The sequence below is a fragment of the Ursus maritimus genome, unplaced genomic scaffold, assembly GCF_017311325.1.
Source record: "Ursus maritimus isolate PB19 unplaced genomic scaffold, ASM1731132v1 scaffold_32, whole genome shotgun sequence".
Classification (NCBI taxonomy): Eukaryota; Metazoa; Chordata; class Mammalia; order Carnivora; family Ursidae; genus Ursus; species Ursus maritimus.
Genome location: NW_024425786.1, coordinates 14,079,877 through 14,097,857, shown reverse-complemented (window position 1 = coordinate 14,097,857; position 17,981 = coordinate 14,079,877).

The following is a 17,981-nucleotide window of genomic DNA, read 5'->3' as shown; positions in this document are numbered from 1 at the left end:
CCCGGCTGTTGGATTTCTCGCCAAGGTGGTTCTTCCGGTTACATCGACAAGGACAATCTCCTGGGAGGGGTCGGAGCCCAAGAGTGAAGACAGTGGGTCTGAGAAAGACCAGGAGGTGCAGGGTTGGAGATGTCAAGTGCATACAGTTTTTTCAAGGAGTATTTCTCTAAAGAGGAACAAAGAGAAGGGGCAGTTGCTTGAGAAGTGGTAGAGTCCATAGCAGGTTTTTAGGATTGGAGAAATTCCTCGTGTGTAGGCGGATGGGAATGATTCTGGGAAGAGGGTTAAACTGGTGGATGAAAGGGAGAGACTGCAGCCTGCAAGGTCCCCTGCAGAACCCGGAGGTTTTAGATTCCACGGGGCTACAAGGAGGAGGTTGACTTCTGACGAAAGAGGGAGAATGCGAGACATCTGGAATTTCCTCTCCATGGATGCCTGGGTCTCTAGGGCCCAACTTTTAAAGTTGAACATTTACTTTTTGATGTGGTTAGAATCCCTGAGCCCGCAATATGTTCCCGAGAGAATTTAATTCAGTGGGAATCTGGTGTGCATCTGTGACTAATTAATGCTGATCAAAAACAATTAACTATTAAATGTCAGCACCGTTACCTGGTTCCTTATTAATAATTGCAAAGGGCTGCGTGTAATTATCAAGTCCTGACCGCCATAGGAACCAAGTTCACGTTAAAATAATGAAAGATGAACATCGAGCTAATGAAAGAGCTGATTTGGTGAGTTTTTAAAAATATTTGGAGCAATGAAATGCTAAATATCAGGTAAGGGCATTGCTTAGAGTTCTCTTCCTTAGCATATGGGTTTGGAAGGGCCCTCTCTCTAAGAGAAGTAATGGCAGCTTCACTTAGTAACAGAGGCAACATTTCTAATGGTTCCCCTTACAATAAAATATGCCTTCATCTGTGTATAACTATTATGTGATATTTATAAAATGAGGTAATTCATTCAACAAGTGTTGAATGAGGATTTGTTGAATGATGAGTCCTATGCTAAGCCTTGAGGATAAAGAAATGCATAAGACACACCTGTCACACAGCCTACTCTGGTGTCTCCGTGGGGAGACTCCAATGTCTACATGGGGAGCTCCGCCCTTCATCATTCCACATTCCTGGTCCCTGTGCGATGGGGGGCTGCTGTTTTCTCCTGATTTAATAAACGATACTTTTGTTTTCATATCCTGCGCTGTTTGTTTTGGGGTGCTTTTTAATGATGGGGGCAGAAATGCCCTGATTCTACCATCTTGAAACTGGCAGGACACCATGACCCCTGGTGGTCCTGCTGAGGGGTGGGGCGCCTCTAGCAGATCTGGCAGATGGGCTGCTCTGACCCGTGGGAGCAGTGTGGGAGATCGAAGCACAAAGACCAAGCAATGGCTTGGATCAGTGTGGTGGTTGAGAGCCAGGAGCGTGAGTCAAGCCCAGAGGACCATCTAGCACAGAGGTGGGTGGAGGAGAGGAGCCATAGTCTAAAGCCAAAACAAAGAGAGTTGAGGACTAAGAAACTTATGAACTCATGAACGAGGAGTCACAGGGTGGAAAAACAAGGAGGTGGTCTGGAAGGATTCCAGAGACAAACTGGGGATGATCGCGGTGACTTTACATCTCATCCCTGCACCAGCCGGAGCATGCTGCCCACGTCGCTGGAAAGGATCGTGGTGGATGGATAGTTTGACCTGATCTCCTCCGCTGCCCATCTGAAAAGTTAACAGTGAGCTCACTTCCTGAGAGTCTGAGTTCTGAGCTGTCGTAAACTGTAAAGTGCTCGTTGGGTGCTCTTGGGATGGTACCTGATCCGTCGAATTCTGAATCTGTAAAGAGGGGACAGTTGTAGTTCCTCAACCAGGTTTACAGATACCTGGGGAAGGTCGTGTGGATTACAGACATTCGCAGTCCGACTTTCCCCTTTGGCTCTGCAGGGTGCTCACATAGAGGCCATTTATCCTGAGAGCTCAGATATTTCTGTCTTCATGGGAAGCTGAATGCAGGAGAGGGATGCAAGGAGAAAGAAGGAAAGGGAACTCAGAATTTTCTTTAGCATCCTTCAGGTGAAAAGCATTCTCCGTGTGTTGTTTTGGTCTGTGGTAGCCATCTGCCCCGAGCCTTCTTACACACTTTGATAGGTAAGAAAAGCAAGCCCTTGTAAGTGGAGGGCTTGGAATATTCAACGCAGGTCTCTCTGACTCCAAAACTACGATCTTTCCACTACCGCACAGTGACTATGGCTCTGGCACCGTCAACTCTTTTCCTCACGCCCTACTCTCTCCGAGAGAGAGCGACGCTGCAAGACTGGAGGAGGGGACCAACCAGGAGAGAACCACTCTCTTCCCAAAGGAGGAAGATAAACTGGGGTGCCTGGGTGGCTCCGTTGGTTAAGTGTCTGCCTTCAGCTCAGGTCATGATCTCAGGGTCCCAGGATCAGGTTCCGCATTGGGCTCCCTGCTCAGCAGGGAGTCTGCTTCTCCCTCTCCTTCTGCCGGCCACTCCCCCTGCTCGTGCTCTCTCTCTCTCTGCCAAATAAATAAATAAATCTTTAAAAAAAGAAGAAGAAGAAGACAAGCTGACTCATGGCTGAACTTCCCTCTGAAATTTGTGTGACTCTGATCTTTTAAACCATGAATAAAAATATTTGACTCTGACTTTTAATAGGGCGAAACATAAGAGATCCTCTCATCCTTTAAATGAATACATGTTGAACACCTACTTTTTAGAAGATACCGTGCCAGATTGTTGAAGGATCTGGAAACGCATAAAATATAGGTGAATCATATATCATTACTTGCGTGGTGAAGATTGATTTAATCTACACATACTAAAAATGCCCAGTTTTCCATTTGAAATTTGACGGCATTCACAAGAGAGGTCAGGGCTGGACCTGCCAGCCGGGAAGTCACACACCTGGAAGCATTGAAACCTTGAAAATGAAGGGATTTCTCCAAGAAGATAGAATTACACAGGATAAAAATAAAGACAAGCATAGAGCCTTAAATTACACCAATTGTTAGGAGCTGCGAGAGAAAGTCAACCCACAAAGCCCCAGGGATGAAAGAGGAGGAAAGGATGAAGGAGGAAAAGGCAAACAAGAATAATAAGTCTAGAAAGGTCGTGCACACAGAGCTGCAAGCAGTGGAAATGGTCCAAAGCGCCCAGTGCTGGATAGAGGGCAAGATGAATGGAGATTTTTCCTTTTTTTAAAGCCGTGAAGTAAGAGTATTAAGAGACCAATGATTCTCTGCAGATGTGGAGTCTTAAGACAGTGATGAGAGCAGAAATCGGAGAGCAGAGAGATGAAGACACGTGGAGAAAGCTGGTTCATTACACAGAGGAAAAAGGAAGAAATACTTCCCGTAATACCCGCATTCGAAGTGGGTTCTGGGAGGACTGAAGACCTAAATTTGAAAGGTAAGAATATATTTAATGAAAAACACGTAATGTAGGAGGATCTCTTTGTGATCTCGGGAATGAGGACAAATCGTTAAGGAGAGAAATCTATTAATTTGGTTACAACCTAATTAAGGAATTCTGCTCAGCAAATGACACTAAGAGTTGACAGATAGATGACAGATTGAACAAAGATATTCAGACTCTCAAATATTTAAAATGTGCATGGAATCCTTGCATGCCGGTATGAAAAAGTCTCCGTAGAGGATGCTGCGGGGTTCTCGCAGATCCCAGATTGCAGAACTGAGCCACTCACTCCCCCGGCTCAGCCACAGAGTTATGCCTTGCCCAAGATCAGTCTCCTCCCTAAAGGCACCTTGTATCTGACGACTGGTCCAGGAGGGAGAGTCAATGCCCAGCCCCCTTGCTTCAGGCAGGACAACTCCGAAAATCCATCTCAACTCCAGAGCTCCCCATGGTTCTCTCTGAGGCTTTGGGGCAACTTCGTCGCTGTTCAGCTTCTCGCTCTGCCGGATTCTGCTTCCCTCACTCACTCACCGGTACGGTTCCTGAGAGCATCCCACCCCCGCAAAAACGTCTTCCATACACATTTCAGACTCAGCATCTGTTGCACAGAGAACCCAGCCTATATCAGTTGCTACAGAAAGCGGTTCTAGGAAGCGAACTAAAATGGGATTTTAGAGCTGGATCACGGGCGGGTTGCCTGCCAATGAAGACCCTATCATTGGTGGCTTGTGGAGTTCCAGCAGCCTCTTGAGGGCCATGATAGCACCATTGTTAAAATTTTCACTGGTGGTGAACTGGAATGGGATATGGAAGGAAGAGAATGAATTGATGGGTGCAATATATCAGGTGTTTGACGGTTTCAAAGACGGGAATCGGATGGCTGTTCCTGGAGGCTACAATGCCCTGGAGAAAGATGATAAAAGACCAAAGGTGCTTATCACCAATGGAGGATGAACTCACCATCGTGGTCCTGGAAGATGACAGTGGACTACTGTCCACTTACAGATGAGGAATGGGAAGCTCAGAGAGCTTAAGTGAGTTGCCCGAGATCACACAGCTAGTAAGAAGTTGTGCTGACATTCAAACCTAATCTGTTTCTCTCTAGAGCCAAAGCTCTTAAGAAAAGTAAATCCTTATAAAGCAAGCACCTTCTACATGCCAGGCACTGTTCAAAGGGTCACGCTCGTGCTAACACACAACACATCTCTGCTGGTGGCATTCTTGTCACCCTCATGCCTAGGTTATAGACACAGAAATGAAAGCTCAGAGAGGTTGAATAATTTAGCCAAAGGCTGGATTTGAATAATTTAGGCTGTATTTGAACCCAGGCAGACTAGTCCCAGTCTTGAATTCTTTTTTTTTTTAAGATTTTATTTATTTATTTGCCAGAGAGAGAGCGAGAGAGATTGAGCACAAGCAGGGGGAGTGGCAGGCAGAGGGAGAAGCAGGCTCCCCACTGAGCAGGGAGCCCGATGCAGGACCCGATCCCAGGACCCTGGGATCATGACCTGAGCCGGAGGCAGACGCTTAACCGACTGAGCCACCCAGGTGCCCCAAATTCTTTTTTTTTTTTTAAATCTATTTGAGAGAGAGAGAGAGAGAGAAAGAAAAGGGAAAGGGAGAGAGAATCTCAAGCAGACTCCCTGCTGAGCACGGAGCCTAACACAGGGCTTCATCTCATGACCCCAAGATCATGACCTGAGCTGAAATCAAGAGTCAGACACCGTTCCGACTGCACCCCCCCCAGGCACCCCCAAGTCTTCAATTCTTAACTAATACCACCCTGCCATTGGACTGTGCTGATTCAGAGGGCCACACAGGGCTCCGCATAGGAACCAGTTTGTTTTAGTAACATAAACACTCGCTTTAGAAATAGCCCTGAGTTTGAATGCCTGATTTTTCACTGAGTGACTGGGTGACTTTAACGTCTCTGAGCCCCAATTTCCTCAATTGTAAAGGGGGAATAATAAGAATATCCACCTTGCAACTGCAAGGATTACATGAGGTAACGTCTCTTGAGTTCCTGGCGTGGTTCCCGCCATGGCTCAAGCAACATTAGTGGCTTATTTATTGATTTTTGCTCCCGTCTTGTCAAGGAGTCTTTAACTTAGATCGGGGGTCTCAACTCTTTTGTGCCATGGACCCCTTTGGCAGCCAGGGGAAGCTGCTGAAGCTTTTCTCAGAATTATGGTTTTATTTTTTATTTTTATTTCATTATTGTTTTTAAAGATCTTATTTCTTTATTTTAGAGAGAGAGCAGAGGGAGGAGCTGGGGGAGAGAGAATCTCAAGACTCTGGCCTCAGCTTGACCTCATTCGGGGGCTGGGTCTCACGACCCTGAGATCATGACCTGAGCCAAAACCAAGAGTCGACGCTCAACAGACTGAGCCATCCAGGCACCCCTCAAAATAATGATTTTATTTTTATTTTTTTTAAGATTTTATTTATTTATTGGACAGAGAGAGCGAGAAAGCACAACCAGGGGGAACAGTAAAGAGAGAGGGAGAAGCAGGCTCCCCGCCGAGCAGGGAGCCCAATGTGGGACTCGATCCCAGGACACTGGGATCACGGCCCAAGCTGAAGGCAGACGCTTAACCATCTGAGCCACCCAGAGGCCCCCAAAATAATGATTTTAGATACAAACAATAAAATGCATAGGATTACCAGGGATACTAAGTATGATGAAATTCCATTATCAAAAATGTCTTGAATTCCAATTTATGGTATAGTAATATATGTGCTTGCTAATGCATGAAATTATAAACTGTAGAGGTGCCTAATAATTACCAGAAGTTCAAAGAAGTGATGAAGATAAAAGATATTTGTGGATAATCTGTGGCACCAATTATGTAAAATGAAAATATCTGTGATTCCGATTGGTAACAGTCACTGGCCTTGCTAAGTCTACTGGGGTTTGTTGCCTACATTCATAATTGAAGGAAATGCAAAATTCTAGTAAGAGGTTAGTGGGGCAGAAAAAAAGATGTAATTTTTTTCCCATCCAAGTTTTTAGACCCCCGAGTTAAAAATAGATGGTTAAGAGGATGTGGGGGCGCCTGGGTGGCTTAGTCGGTTAAGCGTCTAACTCTTGGTTTCAGCTCAGGTCATGATCTCGGGGCCCAGGGATCGAGCCCCACGTTGGGCTCCACGCTTAGTGCAGTCTGCTTGGGATTCTCTGTCCCTCCCCTTCTACCCCTTTCCCTCCCTCGTTCTCTCTCAAAAAAATAAATCTTTCAAAGAAAAAAAGAGGAAGATGATGTTGGGGAAACTCTGAAACTGGCTGGTTAGTTTGGAAGCTCCCCATAAATGGGCCTCCTGGGACTTGCTTTTGGGTGATATCTTGATTTGGGGCCAAATGGAGAGAAGTTACACATCTCAAACTCATTGCGTCCGAAACTAAGCTCCTGATCTTCCTTTCCTGCCCACATCTGCCCCACTCAAAACCCTCCTCTGGCCAGCAGAGACCTTGGAACGTGCCCGATGCCTCTCCCTCTCACACTGCACTTGTAATCTGTCAGGAAATCCCGCCAACTCTGCTTTCGGCACAAATCCAGACTCCAACACCACTCCACTGCTCCCAACTACATCTCTAACCTGGGACTGCCACAGCCCTTCCCTGCTCTGCCTGCTCTCCCCACCCTTCTGCCGTCTATTCACAACACAGGAGAGTGGCCCTTTTCTGTGTAAGGACTCCTTGCTCTCTCTGCTCACCCCTGCCTTCTTGCCGTTGGTCAAACATGCTCAGCACACTCCCACCTCAGGGTCTCGGCACTGCCTTGACTGTTCCCTCTGACGGTAATAATTTCCCTCAAACACCACCCTCAACTCTCATTTCTCTTAAATCCTCACGCAAATGTCACCTCCTCCGGGAGGCCTCTCTTGATTACCCTGTGTAAATGTACAACTGTGTCTCCAACCCTCCCAATACCCTTAGCCTGCTTTATTTTTACTTCTGTCCTCAGCCTGGAAGACATCGCGTGTTACATAATTTACCTATTTATTGTGTTTATTTCCTGTCTACCTCCTTCCTCTGCCCCGCCCATAACGAGAATAGAAGCTCCATAAAAAAAAATGGATCTTTGCTCCCAACTGGAATGGGGAGTGGCACATAATAGGTGCTCAATAAATTGAGTAACTCAATGAAATCAGAGCCAGGCTGTGTTCCCTGCTGACAAGCTGTGCGCCCCTGGGGCAATTCACAACATCTCTCTGAGCCTCAGCTTCCTCATCTGCAATATGGAAGTCGCAAACCCTCCCTCACCCAGTTGCGAGGATTAAGTGAGCCTCGGTGCTTTGCTGGTTTCATAAATGCTGGTCCCGGCCCCCTTCTGATCGGGAGGAAGCAACTTCCTTCTGTTGGCACCGCATCCTGGGAAGTCCCGTAGAAGGGCAAGGCTCGCGTCCCCCTCCTTCATCCTGTTCCCAAAAAGACTCAGAATAGAACCAAAGTCTCCCGGCTCTACTTGGAGTGGTAGCCAACAGACCACACGACCTCTTTTTTCCTGTCCACTACTTTCTTTTGAGGTGGAAAGTAGTCGTTGGAATAACTTACCCAGGGGCAGGGAAAGGAAAAAACAGCAAAAATTGTTTTAAAAGGGAGTTATGCAAGCATATGCAGGAAAACCCCATTGAGGGACATAAATGCTGATTCAGAGGAGGAGGAAATATGAAATTTGACGGTTTTCCAGGCCTTCCCTGGTCCCGAATTTCCTCTCTTCCATCACACATTTTTCTCGCCCACAAAATAGGCATTAAGAAAGATGACAGGTCAAAAAATAGACCATGTAGAAAAGAGGAGGGAGTTTGAGGTTGTTGTTAGCAGGAGTATAAATGCTACTCCCTATTACCATCAGCCAGTTCCCTAAGTAATGATGGGGAAAGGCGGGCTGGAGCAGAGGCTGATGTCTCCCCAGGGAAGGAGAATGATTTCTGGATCACTGATGGAGACCGTTTTCCAGGGTTGTTTTGATCTTCTGCCCAAGTCGGGGCTGGGGACCAGCAAGCTGGGACTCCAAGGAAAACGGGACTTCACAGCAGTCCCAGGCAGCTGTCTTCCCGCAAGGGCGTATGCCTGCCCCGCCGGGTTGCCCGCCACCCCGCCTAGCCTGTGCCCGGCTCCTGTGCCCTTGCCCTCCAGCCCCAAGGGGTCCTTTCTCCCCTCCTCCTCCCCACCCAACACAGAGCCGAGTTGGCGTCTGAAAATGAGTAAGTGTGAAGCGAGACTGCACATTGGTCTTTGTTGAGGATATGTTTTTGCCAAGCTTGGTGGAGAAGATTGCATTTCTTGGTTATTTTAAAATCTGGATTTCTGGGATTTGATATGGAAGAAGAAACAACAACAACATAAATAAATAAATAAATAACCCCAGAAACTGAAGTCCTGAGAGGCTAGTGGCTCCGGGCATCCTTTTTAGAAGGTTCGATACTCCCTCCAGCCTACAGGTGCCCAGGGAGTGTTAGGTTGGCTGAGCGGAGAGGCTGAGGGGTTCCAGGCAGTTCCAGAAAGCATCCCCGCTCTCTGCGTCAGGGGGAGAAAATGCCACGCGTACATGACATCTCACTTCTGGCACTCACACGTGGGCACCTGCCACGTGCCAGCTGTGGGCTGGAGGGTGATGGCAACAGTCTCGTCCCTGGTTGTATGGGGCTCATCCTTCGGACGAAGGAAGGGATGGTTGCAGCATATTTACGACATGGGCTTGATAGGGGAAGGCACAAGGTTGGAGGTAGAACTGCTAACCTAGCCCAGAGGGATCCAGAAAGACTCCAACTCTGAAACCTCAAGAAGACAGCAGAGCACAGTCAGAGAGGATTGTGGGTAGGACAGGGGGATGGAGGGGGTGGCGACAAGAAAACAGGGGCTTGAAGACAGATGGACTTGACTTCTAGTTCTGTTCCACCTGCAACAAGCTGTGTCATTTAAGCAAGTTTGCCTATCTTCTCTGTGCCTCATTCTCCTCATCTGTGAGGTAGGGATCATCTGAATCCTTTACTCAAAAAAGCTAACATTTATTGAGCTCCTACTGGATGCCAGGCACCGTTCTATGCATCCTACACACGTTAACTCAAAGGGTAATTTTCAAAAAAGGTAAAATTTTGACTCTCCTAAGGATATGAAATGAACCTGTATCAAAGATTTTATGGAACCCATGCAATAATGAGAGAACCAGTTACATGTTATGACTAGTGCAATGGAGAAATCAAAGTATTCCACCATCGCGGGGAGGTAAGGAGCAATGAAATTAATCTATAAACAAATACAAAAGTGGCAAGGTTGGTCAGTATCCCCAAGACAACTGCACCCCGCTAGACACTATTTGCATTTCAATAGACAAGAATCATCTGCATTACTGTCAATTTTCTACAGTTTCGAGCTGTAAAGTAGCTCAGTGATAATGAAAGACGGAGGTAACGTGAAGCCAGTGAGGACGCCCACTGAATTTCAAGGTCCTTCCAATTTGTCCCTATGGTCTCTGCCAACCCCTTATGATCGTAATAATCTCAAAGAAAAGTTATTCTTGATCACAAAATAAGGCTGGTCTCATGAGATTTGGTCTGATTGTTTACATAGGTGCAGTGAGTGTATTAATTTGTCATATGGACCTCCTAAATTTGCTTTGCAAAATTTAAAGCCACACGGTTTTAAATCATAACACAATTAACTTTTGTCTGGAAGTTTTCGTAAGGAATCTCCAACCGGAATTTTAAAAGGCTCTATTATTTGTAATTCCTAGGTTAAGGACCCAACCCAGATTTCTTTCACCTGTCATAGATAAATTTGGGTGAGTTCTTCTCTTTTCGAGGTCTCCCAAATATTCCAAATATCATACCTTAGCACCCATAAACCAGGTCCCAGGTCAGTTTTCCTGGAGAGTTTTGTGGGTATTAGCTCCATAAGTAGAGCCCAATTTCATTCCTTAAAATGTCTTGTCATACTGATTTGGTGAGGCTCATTCTCAAATATGACACTCGATGCCTTGACGTACAATCGATTTATCCTGGTAAGAGTAGGACACATTCTTTTTTTTCTTTTTAAAGATTTTATTTATTTATTTGACAGAGATAGAGACAGCCAGCGAGAGAGGGAACACAAGCAGGGGAGTGGGAGAGGAAGAAGCAGGCTCACAGTGGAGGAGCCTGATGTGGGGCTCGATCCCATAACGCCGGGATCACGCCCTGAGCTGAAGGCAGACGCTTAACTGCTGTGCCACCCAAGCGCCCCAGTAGGACACATTCTTATTGAAGTTATGCAAATAACTATTACCATGAAAAGTAAGAAGACAGTGAGAGTTTCTGGATTCTGTAAGGTCAGTGAAAATCAGATATTTTAAATGGTTTAGTTCACTTTACAAAAGCAAAATCAGCTAAGTTGTTATGGGGAACCGATGGCTTGAGAAGAAAGACAAAGGGCTTCCTTATGAATCTGGAAAAGAAAACCTTACAAGAGCAACAATATTCCAAACAAATAACCACCATAAAATTTCCCTTGTCAGGTCATTCAGTCCTGTGTAATTAGTTCTTCTTCAGCTAGCTCTTGAGTTAGTGTCTCATGAAGCCATCTGCTCGACTATAGAGTCCTGGAAATCCTGACTCACTTCGCTGGTGCAGTCTAAAATTTGTCTAAGCCCAGTCAACTCAGGTTTGAGTGTCAATAGTTTGAAGTGTCCGGTATAGTCCTTTTCCACGAAGCTCTGAGACCGGTTCTTTGATGGAAACACAAACCCTGTGGCTTATAGCAGGGTCTTTGGGTAAGCCTCCGAGATATTGTAGATGGCAATGACTTAACATGGCTCTGGTTACCTTATTACTGGTAATTTCCCAATGCGAAAGGTCTGATGAGGGTTCATAATAAGAATCACGAAGCAAACAAGGAAACTGAACTGTTTTGGCAAGCTAAACAAAGATAATCAAACCATTCCAAAAAGAATAAAATTTAGGCAAAATATTCTTTTTTTTTTTTTTAAGATTTTATTTATTTATTTGACAGAGAGAGAGACAGCCAGCGAGAGAGGGAACACAAGCAGGGGGAGTGGGAGAGGAAGAAGCAGGCTCCCAGCAGAGGAGCCCGATGTGGGGCTCGATCCCAGCACTCTGGGATCACGCCCTGAGCCGAAGGCAGACGCTTAACAACCGAGCCACCCAGGCGCCCCTAGGCAAAATATTCTGAAGATAATGATTAAGTTTATTTTCAACGGAATCTGCTACGGTGACATCTGATTCACAAAAATAGATGAATGTAATTCGTACAGAGGGAAACATCTTAAGAGAGAACATACAATAATCCTGAGACACAAGTTTTTTTTTATACCAAGAATAGCAAGTAAAGAGATTCAGTAAGTCTAGAGTAGGGCCTAGAAATCTTATAGATGTCCACAGATCTCTATTCCATAAGTCTAATGTGCATCCCACTGGATCTAGACCATGTTAGATCCAAATTGAAGAAGGAAGACTACAGCAAGTAAACATTTTATTTTATTTTATTTTAAAGATTTTATTTATTTATTCGACAGAGATACAGACAGCCAGCGAGAGAGGGAACACAAGCAGGGGGAGTGGGAGAGAAAGAAGCAGGCTCATAGCGAAAGAGCCTGATGTGGGGCTCGATCCCATAACGCCAGGATCACGCCCTGAGCCGAAGGCAGACGCCTAACCGCTGTGCTACCCAGGCGCCCCGCAAGTAAACATTTTAAAGAATAACCGAGCTCGTGATACACTGTGCTGTTGTTGCCAATGTCATCAGGCAAAGCACTGACAGGACTCTGATGTAGGAAAACTCAACAGAGCTATTTCATGATTGTTCTAGCTCATAAGAGAACCAGTTCGTAAGAATGATTTCCTACTATGGAGAGCAAGGATGTTGTCCCAGGGACTTCCCATAAGGCATACAATTTAAAAATATTTGTATACCCAGAGTGGAGCCTAATGTGGGGCTTGATCTCACACCCTGAGATAAAAGTCAGATGCTCAACTGAGCCACCCAGGAGCCTCTAAAAATAGTTACATAAACATTTTACTTATACAAATTTAATCTACAGAAAGCTGAGCATCTTTCCTGATTTGACACCTCTTCCCATGCAACTCTTCAAGCAATCTAATTATTTCTAGAATTTTTTTTTTGTAAACCGAAAGAACAAATCTTTTTTTTCCTTAAAGATTTTATTTATTTATTTGACAGAGAGAGAGACAGCCAGCGAGAGAGGGAACACAAGCAGGGGGAGTGGGAGAGGAAGAAGCAGGCTCCCAGCGGAGGAGCCTGATGTAGGGCTCGATCCCAGAATGCCGGGATGACGCTCTGAGCTGAAGGCAGACGCTTAACCGCTGTGCCACCCAGGTGCCCCACGAAAGAACAAATCTTTGTGATTTTCCAGGGATCCTGTGGGAAACCTCGAAGATAGTTTTAGGTATAGCGGATATCTTAAATTTTTTCTTTTACTTTTTTCTATATTTAGGATCCAGTCTGGGAAGGCAAAAATTTAAAAACATTATCAGTGATCTGGAAATTGATTGAAGCTAGGATCCCGAGTGCCTCTAATTGTAGTAATAAAGCCTTTGCAAGTAAACATAGCCGGTAACAGGATGGCGAAGAACATTAACTCTCTCATGAGCGAGGAATCTTTGTTCTTTTTTCTCCCCCTTAAATAATCAAAGAGATCATAAAATCAAAGTAAATCATAGAAAATGATTAAGACATGGAGTCTTTCCGAGCTAGGCGATTGTGCAGAAGGTAGGAACAACCTTCCATAGGGCGGGTGAGAACATGAATCAGTAAACCAAGGAAGCAAGCCCATCACGATCGAAGGAACTCTGCCGCAACTTTAACATGTATTTATTTGAGAGAGGGAGAAAGAGAGAGAGAGAACGTGCATGGGTGCACGCATAAGCAGGGCAGGGGAGGAGCAGGGGAGGGGCAGAGGGAGGGGGAGAGAGAGAATCTCAAGCAGACTCCCCACTGAGAACGGAGCCCAACCTGGGGCTGGACCTCACCACCCTGAGATCAGGACCCCAGCGGAAATCAAGAGTCGGACACTCCATCAGCTGAGTCTCCCAGGCGCCCCTGATTTTAACATATTTTGTAGCTTCTTTTCAGACTCAGATATCACAAACCAAAGCGAATAAAATTGATGTTTATGTAAATCCTCTTTTATATTCGGGACCAAACTGAAACTACTTGAGCATAGCATTTCTCTTTCAGGGGGTCCACGAGGCCAAAACAATTTTCATATTAATACTAAGACATTATGTTAATGGGCAATGAATGCATCCGTTTTATCTTGCAATGAATCAGTAAGTATTTTTTTTTATGATTTTCTTTAAGTTTTATTTATTTAAGTCATCTCTACATCCCACACGGGGCTCGAACTCATGACCCCAAGATTCAAGAGTTGTGTGCTCTTCCCACTGAGCCAGCCAGGCACCTCTAGTATTTTAAAACTTTAAAAAATTTTTTCCCGGGGCCCCTGGGTGGCACAGCGGTTAAGTGTCTGCCTTCGGCTCAGGGCGTGATCCCGGCGTTGTGGGATCGAGCCCCACATCAGGCTCCTCCGCTGGGAGCCTGCTTCTTCCTCTCCCGCTCCCCCCGCTTGTGTTCCCTCTCTCGCTGGCTGTCTCTCTCTCTGTCAAATAAATAAATAAAATCTAAAAAAAAAAAAATTATAAAAATTTTTTTTCCCAGTTTCAAATTCCAGTACGGTAAAGATTGATAGTTAAAATTCACATAACAGAAGCTGTCTGAGGTCCTCAATAAGTCTGAAAATACAAAGAGATCAAGAGATTAAAAAAAAAAGCCTAAGAACTTCTACTCACATATAATTCTCTGTTACAACTGCTCCTAGTGGAATCTCCACTACTCATAGGAATTTTTATGTATGTATGTATGTATTTTCAATTTTATTTTTAAGTCATCTCTACACCCACCATGAGGCTCGAACTCACAACCCCAAGATCAAGAGTCACATGCTCCACTGACTGAGCCAGCCAGGTACCCATATGAATTTTTATTTTTAACCGAGCCTTGATTTCTTACCAAAGTAACTAACTTCCATTTCACAGACAATACCGGGGCATGTGGGGGTAGTAATGAAGACCTGTCAGCCATACCCCAGTACTGCAGCAGGTGAGCAAATCTCACAATGCAACTTTCTACAGCCACGTACCGCTCTTACACCTTTTAAAAATGCTCATTAAAATAATTCAGAATAGGGGCGCCTGGGTGGCTCAGTTGGTTAAGCGCCTACCTTCGGCTCAGGTCATGATCCCAGGGTCCTGGGATCGAGGCCCACATTGGGCTCCCTGCTCAGCGGGCAGCCTGCTTCTCCCTCTGCCTATCTTGTGCTCTCTCTTTCTCTCTCAAATACAATAGATAAAATAAAAAAAAAAAACTCAGAATATAGCCTTTATAGAACAAGCATATAAGCAGAGTATATAAATTTAAAATTATGTCTAGTGAGCAATGTTTCACTACTGTATCTTAGAAATTATTTGGGTATCGATGATTATCCATTAAATAACTCAATTTATTATCAGTCAAGGTTTTCTGTCACCTGAAGACCTTGGAACTTCTCTATTAGCTGACAGACTATAAGACGTGATCCCTGTTAAAGTGTGTCAGAATGATTCAATTTAGTTGAACACAAATTTACATTTCTTCATTTTGTAAATGTAACGCATGACTAAGTTAGCTTATTTGATCAATAAACTTGAATAAATTCAGGATAAACAAGCCCGAGTAGAATAAAATATAGACTGTTACTATACTCACGCTGATAAATCAGACATAGTTGTTTTTATTAAAGTAAAATTGTTTTTTTTTAAGATTTTATTTACTCATTCCACAGAGAGAGAGACAGCCAGCAAGAGAGGGAACACAAGCAGGGGGAGCGGGAGAGGAAGAAGCAGGCTCCCAGCAGAGGAGCCTGACGTGGGGCTCGATCCCAGAATGCCAGGATCACGCCCTGAGCCGAAGGCAGACGCTTAACGACCGAGCCACCCAGGCGCCCCTTAAAGTAAAATTGTTAAGCTGACCTTTTCTGCCAAAGGTTTATCTTACATATGTAATGCAGGCAGGCTGGGTCCCCAAGGACCCAGGGGAGGGTCCCACAGGACCAGCCAAGAGCATCTCTGGCTTCCTGCAGAGAGAAACCAGAGGCGAGCCAGAGAAAGTGGAAACAGCTTATTGCATAGTATAAGTGACAGGTAGACGATAGCAGACGGAGTGTCTGGGAGACTTGGAAAGGAAAGGAAAATGAGTCTGGTCGTGGCTTGGGGCTGGGGGTTTATCGTAGAAATGGGTCTAGGGTACGTGTTCCTCCAGGAATCCACGGTAGGGTCCAATCAAAGGCAAGTGAGAGGTGAATAGGCGTTATTCTGTACATTACTGAAGGTGGGGGGTGTTGAGGCCAGAATCAGCCAAGGTTTGCTGGAAGCTTATGCCCTGGGACATATTTGGGATCTGGCTCATCTTAGGTGTTATCAGGCGTTTGGGGCCTAGGACACAGCTCAGAGAATGATGAAGTTTCTTGCTTCCCCCTTGCAGTGGGAGTAAATGGTCTTTGGTTTATTCAAAGGCAAAACATGGATTGCGAGTCAGTGGGACCTAGCAGAAAAACAGCAGAGACAGAGCCTTTCTAAAACGGAGTCCCTTCAGCCTCCCTACTTCATGCATGGACTTGAATCCTGAAAACATTTCTTTTTTCTTTTTTTTTTTAAGATTTTATTTATTTATTTGACAGAGAGAGAGATAGCCAGCGAGAGAGGGAACACAAACAGGGGGAGTGGGAGAGGAAGAGGCAGGCTCCCAGCAGAGGAGCCCGATGTGGGGCTCGATCCCAGAACGCTGGGATCACGCCCTGAGACGAAGGCAGACGCTTAACCACTGCGCCACCTAGGCACCCCCTGAAAACATTTCTGAGTTTCTTTTTTTTTTTTTTAAAGATTTTATTTATTTATTTGACAGAGATAGAGACAGCCAGCGAGAGAGGGAACACAAGCAGGGGGAGCGGGAGAGGAAGAAGCAGGCTCATAGTGGAGGAGCCTGACGTGGGGCTCGATCCCGCAATGCCGGGATCACGCCCTGAGCCGAAGGCAGACGCTTAACCGCTGTGCCACCCAGGCGCCCCACATTTCTGAGTTTCTATAAGAATAATAGGTTTTACTTACCACATATCGAAGTATTAGATTCGATTTCCTTATTTATGCATATTTCAGAAATATAATCACTTTTTAAAAATCTCTGTGAGATTCAGAAAAGAGCTCCTTTACTTCAGAAGACTTCATAATCTGATTTACTAATACCCTCTAAAGATAGGAAAACTTTACATACTTACAAAAGAGATAAGGGCCTTTCTGTAGTGCAGAGACACAAACATACAGAAGCCTCCAGCTTCAAACCTACGACTGTAGCCAAGGGTCAAGAATAAACTGAAAAACACATAAAACTCACTGGTCCGAATATCAAAGAGCTCTTTTCCTTTCTGGCAAGCATAAAAGTCTTAATTGATTTGAGTTCAAATAGACAAAAAGACGAACAAGCCGGATTCTCTGCGTCTCTCAGCTGAGAATAGATCTCTTATAATCCATTAACCCATTTACAGAGATTGCTAAATGTTCTGACCATAAAAATCAAATTCCCCATTACGGCTACCACTAAAAGGGGAATAATTTATTGGCTGTACATGAGCCAAAACAAGAAACAAAACACAAACCTAGTAGAGAGAGAGAAGAGAGAAACAGAGTTAGGAAAGGCAAGGTTCTCTTGCTAGTTTGGCTCTTTCGGAGCGCCAAGAGGAGACACGTCTGCGCTTAGACCGGCCACGAGGCGCTCTTCTGCAAGTAAGGTCGACCCAGCTGTCAGGTGGGTCTCTAGGATGTCTCGGTGGAACATTAAAAGATCATTGTCCATGGGGCGCCTGGGTGGCACAGCGGTTAAGCGCCTGCCTTCCGCTCAGGGTGTGATCCCGGCGTTCTCGGATGGAGTCCCACATCGGGCTCCTCTGCTATGAGCCTGCTTCTTCCTCTTCCACTCCCCCTGCTTGTGTTCCCTCTCTCGCTGGCTGTCTCTATCTCTGTCAAATAAATAAATAAAATCTTAAAAAAAAAATCATTGTCCAAAATGGTAAAATCCTGACTCTTGGACAGACAGCGTGAACATTGTCAAAGACTTTATTGCACTCCTTAAGTAAGGAGGGAGCCACTAAGATACTATGGGTGGGAACAGAACTTTGGGAAGTTGGAAGTGCTACCAGAGATCATTGGGAAAAGGATACTGAAATTTACGAATAGATGCAAAACTGACAACCTGGTCAATATCCTCAGGGCAAAATCAGCTGCATTTCAACAGATACAATATTTGCATTTCTATTAGCAATAATTATTGCATTACTATCGGTTTCCAAGACTTACAGAGTTGCGAAATAACTCAAAGACCATGAAAAGTAGCAATAACTGTGATGGGCGAGATCATCAGACACCCATTCATGGTTTTTTGTTTGGTTTGGTTTTTTTCCCATTTTAAAGTCTTTCACAATTCTTCCCTACGTTTTAAGAAATATTTTATTTATTTATTTG